At 34.9% G+C, this 7,994-nt stretch overlaps 1 long non-coding RNA gene across 1 annotated transcript; it reads right to left on the bottom strand.

The window, feature by feature from the left end:
• Nucleotides 1-966: 966 nt before the first annotated feature.
• On the bottom strand, nucleotides 967-7,754 carry LOC127836115 (uncharacterized). Its single transcript, XR_008028600.1, has 5 exons — nucleotides 6,295-7,754; nucleotides 6,044-6,148; nucleotides 5,526-5,574; nucleotides 3,142-3,179; nucleotides 967-2,801 (listed from the first exon to the last, which is right to left on the bottom strand). It is a non-coding gene; the product is annotated as an uncharacterized LOC127836115 (long non-coding RNA).
• Between the last annotated feature and the right edge of the window lie 240 nt (nucleotides 7,755-7,994).

The following is a 7,994-nucleotide window of genomic DNA, read 5'->3' as shown; positions in this document are numbered from 1 at the left end:
TGAGTGCAGCTCAGTGTAAGTTGAGCAGTCAAGCCATGTGGTATAAATGCATCGCATTGCATTACACGCCTGTGCTATTATTGTGCAAATATTAACACATCCGCTCTAGTTAATCATCCATTCCCTTGACCGGTGTTGCCGTTGGGGGGATATGAGGGACAACTTTGAATATATATTAAATATCAGTACGCTTCTAATCTTTGAATAGTTTTATACTTAAATGGCCAAGTTATTCAACAGACAAGTATTCACGAATGAATATGTTACACATACATGTTACATATTCAAGATAAGTATTGATGCAAAGCATCAAAGGGCGTCGGGAATTTCAGTGTAAAAGGCACTCAATGAAGTTACATGGAACGATTTATTTTTCTTCTGTAAATATTAATATATAATATATATTATTTTAAACAAAATAGAAAAAGAAACTGGTATAACCATTATCTATGATTTTGTGTTATAACCCCCGAAAAACCATTATCTATGATGTTGTGTTATAACCCCCAAATAACCATTATCTATGATTATGTGTTGTAACTACCAACTATTTCATAGTTCATTTTATTTACATTGGTTTTCTTTTTTTTACTGGCATCCGTGTGCAGTTTTCATTTATGGAACAGAACCGTGTAGGTTTAAAAAAAATCTGCTTCATCTTGTAAGCGTAATTTCATATCTTTCTCAACTTCAAGGGGAGATGATTCTGAACCTATTCTTACGTTGCTCATTTACGATACGGGTTGAGTACTCATTGATATGAAAACACTGTAAAAGTTTTAATGTGTTTACGACCCCCCCCCCCCACCTCTCATACATATATTTCATGGGCATAATAAAAACAAAAAATGGTTACAATAAAACAGCATATTTATTTAAACTAAAATGTCTACATCAAAACAAAAAGTTAACATAGAACATAAATAAAATAATGTGATTCTACTGGGGCTCGAACCTTGGGCCAGCGTTTAACCACTACACTACGGAACCGCTTGAAAAATCACCTTCTAACTAATAAGCTATTAATATTCGGTTTAAATGTAAACCCGGAAGTTTAAACGCTGGATAGTGAGCGGGGTTAAAGGTCCATACCAAATGGTCCATTCCACTGGCAAGATAAGGGTCAGGCCTGCGGCCTTCTATATTTGGTTCTTAAAACTAAAACTGTAGTAGGACTTGATAGTAAAGAGACTGGGGTGCTGTGATGTTGTTCCTCATTGATAAGCGGCTGCTTCCTTTATCAAGACTCAATATTACAATTAATAATACATGTTGCGCTTCGAGCTCTATAGCGCCTTTATTAGTAACTATGTGGTTGCTAGGATAGTGGAACAAAGAAGTTTTGTTTTTATACAAAACCAGAAAGTTTCACCGGTTCGCGTATTTGCCCAGTCCCTGTGATCTTTTATCATTGCCCGCTCCCTGTGATCTGTTATTAATTAAAAGAATTAGCTTTGCATTATTGGCAATAAATGTTGTAGTAAATTTAATAGGCACAAATGCATAAGTTATTTACACTAATTTACACAAAAAAATCACCACTTTGCAAGATATTCTGACAACAAAAATATATGCATTGATCCGTAAAATAACTTCTCCTCCCATAAGCGAAACAAAAAACGTATTACATACGAGTCGCCGCACTTCAGTGCGACGCCAATGACCCATCCCCGACGTGGTGCCTTGTTGCCAATAATGGCAATTGTTAAGATAATTCTGTTAACATTGACTCTCAATACTAATCTCAATAACTGATTTATCCAACCAGTAAAACTAAAAATGGTAATAATTTACTAGATACAAATTAAAGCGTTGAAGATAGTGTGTGGACACGAAGTCATTATTGAAGCCAGGCAATTTTAGCTCTGACTGGTTGACTTTTAAATCGATAGACTAAGTCCAATCTTCCAAACATACACATTTTGGTAATTATAGGCCATATGAAAAAACGCTGACCTTTAATATTCATAAGTATTTTCAGAAACGCCGAAGTTAATTATGTACCGTTATTTGTAAAGTTCAGTTACTTGGAATTAAATCAAACATATACTGCAGTACACATTAAAAGAAAAATATAATAAACAAAACAACAATACGGCATCTTAATACATGATTTTGTGAAAGCTGGCACAGAAAATAAAGAGTTTCTACAGCATAAAGTGGTTACGGAAGTTTAACACATAACGGAATTATAACTATAACGGCATCTTCTGTATATTATTGCGGTGAGACCGGACCGAAATAACAAATTGACATTCATCGTCGTTCTCTACCGGACAAAGAGCACAAGTGGCAAACCAACTTTGTACACCAAAACTCATTAATTAAAACAACACTTTGAATTTATATTACCACATTTAAATCTCAATGCGTTCAAACCAGAAACAGAGAGTTATGTGTTTAGTGATCGGACATGACACTTCCCACAAATAAATAGGTCTAGATTTCATAAAGCTATTTATCCCAATATTAAAAATATATCCGTAAAGGTGTCATAAAGTGTATATGTACATACACATGTATTGCCATCGCTAATTTATCTACATGACATAAGTTTTGGTTCCGTTATTTCCAATATGCAACATTTATAAAATGGATAACGATACAATTTCTCCTCTGGCCCGGCTAATTCGAATAGATGCGGCTGTCGTATTGCGTTAATGTCACGTCCCTCTTCTTCGACTTGGGGTTCGCTACATACTCGTAGCTTTCCTCATGTTCTTGTGGCACATCTTTTAGGTAAGTGGGGTTGTTTCGTCCATGGAAACCGGTTTCCTTATAGCATTCGCCCACCGAACCAGCTATACTTACAAAACACAAAAGACTTATCAACGATGCTAAGTATAATATTCATTTTTGATGTTTAAGATTCGCTAAGAATTGTTTGTTTTTAAGCGGGTATTTTGTTTATATATTGATGTTTTTGTTTTATTTCCAAACTGGCGTAAAACTTTCATACAAGCCACTTTACCAAAAAATATGATTTTTTTTCTTAATAATTACAATTATTGTCCATGTGAAATGTCGAAGTAAAAAAAAGTTTAAATTATTTGGTAATCAAGCAATAATTCGGTTCTTCGAAACGGTTCAGCATTTATTCAGGCGTCTTAAGATAAGTGATTGGTGGTAATATCACAGTACCTGATGTACAATAGCTTTCGAGGTCCTTTGTTGATGATCTAAAACATACAAATAAAACAATGGAATAGGATAATGATGTACACTTAACTTTAAAGGGGCCGTCAACCAGATTGACGAAAAAAAGAAAAGTTTTAAAATACCGTAGTTTTTACAATTATTATTTTATATTGATTAAAATATCACAACTGGTATATTGCATTACTTGAAAAAAGTAGTAAAGGTTTCATATTTTCAGTATATTCGGTAATAAAATTGTACTGAGTATGTCTACCAGGTAACTACCAGTTAACTATAAATAACGCAAGTAGATTGATCATCATCGTCACGTGGTAAACCCAGGAATGCAAATTGTGCATGCGTAGTGAATTGTATATATTTAATATATAAAATGATCAATCTACTTGCGTCATTTATAGTGTGTATATCGTTATGTCACCTATTTTCGCGATGTACTTTCGATTTCACATCGCGAAATTTTATTACCGAATAAATTCATTTAACTGCATGTAAATCAAATCTAAATGAAGTTACACAAACATCCACAAATTTGCACGTTCAGATGTCGAACATAACTTTTACCATGTATTTACCGTATGAATACTTTTGCATAAAAGGTTTGGACAAGATCAGTATTTTTTCGAACAGTACCGGTTTTAAGCGCTAAATTTTGCATGTATCATTAATGGCCCTGTTCCACTACGAAAACAAGCCCACGATTCGCTACGATTTCTCACGTTTATTGAATCGGGAAGACTCGTGACAGTCTGCGATTTAGTTACGACAGTGGTACGATTGAGTTACGACGAATCGTGGGGTTCGGTTGAAGTCTTGCGAATAGGGTCGCGACTTCACTACGATGTGTAAGAATCTACTGCGACTGTACTACGAACGATGCAGATCGGTCACGACTAAGCTAGGACCTCACCGAACGCACCCATGAATTCGGCGCCAATATCTACTGATATTAATTCTAACATGGCACGCGACTTGTTTTCTATAGACAAAGAAGGAAATAAAGTGTGGGTTATTCTGCAATAAATAATTGGCGGAGCTTAATGTTTCGAAAATAGTTCCGAATAAATAAAGAAAATATTGCAGTAAAATGCACGTGCTTAAATCCCGCTCTTAAAGATATGTAAAAAAATGTAGCACGTATATAAAGGTTATGAAACAACAAATTGTATATTTGGTGATAAGTGGCATGACCACGCCTGCTAAGAATTTGTTTGTTAAGAAACGTAATTAAGAAAACATTTATAGCATGTCAGCTTTTCAAAAGAATTAACACATGTGACGTCATTTAGTTTCTATGTGTGTTGTTCTCAATGAAAGTGACGTAATATGCAAAATATTTATGAATGAAAACGACGTCAAATGTTTGTACAATTCAATGACGTCACTAAATAGTGAACCATGTAGATCTACTAAGAAGGGCGGAGTATTGAAAATATAGTTCACGTCCAAAAGCTTGAAGCAAATCAATCAGAATCTTGTAAGAATAGAAATAATATTTTTCTATGATGGCTTGTTGTCGAATAACCCACAGTAAGGAGTATAGATTCGTGTTATCAAAGCACTCGTGCTCCGCATTCGTGATTTAATTCATACGCATCTATACTCCTTACTGTGGGTTATTCGACAACAAAACATGATGGAAAATATTATTTCTTTATCATTCTTTTCAAAATAGTAACTGTTTCGTAACTAAATCGCGAGAATCTTAGCGGGCTCGCAACTCAATCAGGGTGAACTCTTGAGAGTCTTGACAAAGTCGTAAATGATTCGTAGACAGATCACGTGATCACCGATTCCACGATTGAGTCACGAATTATCTAAGATTCCATTACGACGCCCAAGAACGCACTACGACACTGTTACGAGTCAACTGCGATTAAATTCAGTCTTGGAGGTCTTGGTCAAATTTTAAACACGTTTAAAAACTGGCCGCGATTTTTTGGGAGCTCACGACTCGCACGCGACTAGTTACGAATGAGTTAAGACCTTCGCCGATTGAGTTACGAATGTCCCCGACCTCAAAATATTGGAAATCGGGACAAATCGTGGGAAATCGGGTCGTAATGGAATACCCCTATAACATAGCGATAGAATACGATTGTTTAGTGTGGACGATTTCTCTCACACAGAATACGGATTTAAATCCCGACGAATGCAATTCGAAATGATTTGTTCCTTTATATTTGCATTTGTTAACTTTTTCAAAACACTTTATTGTTTAAATTAAAACATAAAATTACGATGTCTTAATGTACGCAAATCTGTAGCCGAGAGCTTTAAGATGTCGAAAGAATTGCCGCTTGTAATATAGTTCATCATATTGCAATAAATACTAATAAATGTAAATGGCAATATATGTGCCTGCCTACCTTGTTTTAATTATATCCTCGTATTCATTACTTTGCAAAGGCCTTTTCTCTGTAAAAAATATCAACACTATATTTCAAAATTCAAAGAGAAAAACGCATCAAATACACGAGGTCATAAGTATCGACTCGGAAGGTTAACTTAGATATTTGACGCATAATTAATGGAAATATTTTACATTTCAATTGAAATGATAACTGTATTTTACTATAGTGTGCTAAGATTCGAAACTACTTTTTGCGATGTTGTTTAATAGTTTAATAACTCTTATTTTGTTAGTTGTCTGTAGTAGTATGGGCATGTATCATCTTAGATATAGTGTTATGCTGTATATAAATAATGTCCAGATTCAAGCTACAGTAATCGTTAGTATGACAAAACCATTCTTGAAGAAAGTTCACCAACGTTCTTCCCTTCTCTTACAACAATCAATCTTATCGAATTAAGGCAACTTTGAACTAGCATAAATATTTTTGGTAACTATATATTTCCTATGAAAATACATATTTGGTTTATTTACTTCTCCACATAAGGTATTTTCGGTAGATAACGAAAGTCAGCGCACACACAATCACAAGTCCGGAACAACCGCCAACGGCTCCTCCAACAATAGAAGCAACTTGCGCTTGAATGACAAAAAATAATAATTGATATATCAGACAAAAATACTAGACTCAAGCGGTTTAAAGAACCATGAACTTACTGTAAAAAGCAATATAGCAAATAAGTCACAGTTATCTAATAAACATATTTCATGATAAAAGCACGCACCAGAAGTGTCCGTTTGAAAGCTGACTATGTCGGTTCCGTTTGATTTTCCAGCAATATTTTCAGCCGTTAATTTTACTTTGTACTTCTTTCCTGGTGCCAAGCCTTGCAAATTAAAACGCGTTGTAAGCGAATGGATTGTAATTGCATTCCAGTAAGGTATATTGTCCTCTTTCCAAAGCAGAGTGAATGTCTCAGAGACATCACCGTTTTCACTTGGTACCCACTCGATTGTTACGAAATTTTCGGTCAATGAGTCAGCTATAACATGAGCCTGTTCAGGAGGATTCGGAGGAGCTATTGAATAGTACAATCTTACTGTATAATACTTGAATGATGCGGATTCATTTGGTCTTAGAAAAATTCCCCTCCAACTATTTTGGATGTTTGTATAAAACAAAACTCTACTTTACATATAAACGTAGTGACGATACATCATTGCTGCTAAACTTTTTAAGTAATGCTTCTATTCGTAATATAATTGTGTTGTCTCATTAATATTAATATTAAAATCACTTTGCACAAATCGTATAAGCCGTTTGAGAAATGTGTCTTATGTCAGAGTTGTGGAGTTACGTATACCTCTAATATCCAAGAGGACCGTTACATTATTCCGCCCAACTATTTTACCAGTAGCAGTAATGTTCATGGCGTTATCGGCAACACAGGCATAGGTCCCTCTTTGTTTGTAGGAAACATGATACGATCTGAGTATATGTTCAAATGTTCAAAGCCGTCAAATCGCGGAATCCAACGAACAGAAGGCGTAGGATACCCATGTGCAGTACATGACAATTCAAAGCTTTCTCCGTCACTCAATGTCAGAGACCCATTCAGAGGAACACTGGTATTGTTGCAGGTTTTGATGAGAACTGCGGATTTGTCGGGTTTATCTGTAAACACAACCAGAACTGTTGAGACACATGTACTTCAATGCTGTATTATTCATTCTAAGTATAATTTGAATGGTGTTTGATAGCAGTGCATTATTAAAAGTATATTTTCTATTAATATAAACGGAATGATAAATTATATTAACAAACCATGTATCATTGACACGTAGTGTTTTCCTTTCCATTTTTGTCAAGTCGTAAGACATATGTCTTAAAACAAAAACAAAAAAAAGATTCTTATCGATAATATGTGTACGCATAACTTTACACTGCCTTACACAATACTTGTAGAATTAGTTCCACCCAATGCGTATATGACGTGGCAGTTCTGCTTCCATTTATCGTCAACAATACATTAGATACTGAGCACCTCAGTGCATTTCCATTTTCTGTTCGTTTGATTTTTAATTCCAGTATCTGACCGTCTGTAATGTGCCCTTTAAAATTCCAGTTATACGAAGGCGTAGGAAACCCATCAGAGAAGCATATAAATCGCACCATTTCCCCCTCTAGCACTGTGATTGTACCGGATACATTTACGTCGTTAATAGACACAGTTGGAGTGGAAACGGGAACAGAAATGTAGTTACCATGGTTCGTCACATCCTTTGATGAAACCATAGCAAATGCTCGAAAATAAATAAAAAATATAAAAAAAATGTAAGTTAAAGGTTCTATTATCTTCCTGAATAACATGTATAAATTCATTCTAAGTGTATACGCAAAAGAGAACAACATGTGTTAAATTCAATATAACAAATACTTCATATACAATATACTCCAAACTGTAATAAAACAAACAGCAATACC

The sequence above is a fragment of the Dreissena polymorpha genome, chromosome 6, assembly GCF_020536995.1.
Source record: "Dreissena polymorpha isolate Duluth1 chromosome 6, UMN_Dpol_1.0, whole genome shotgun sequence".
Classification (NCBI taxonomy): Eukaryota; Metazoa; Mollusca; class Bivalvia; order Myida; family Dreissenidae; genus Dreissena; species Dreissena polymorpha.
This window is presented reverse-complemented; position numbering and strand designations above follow the sequence as displayed.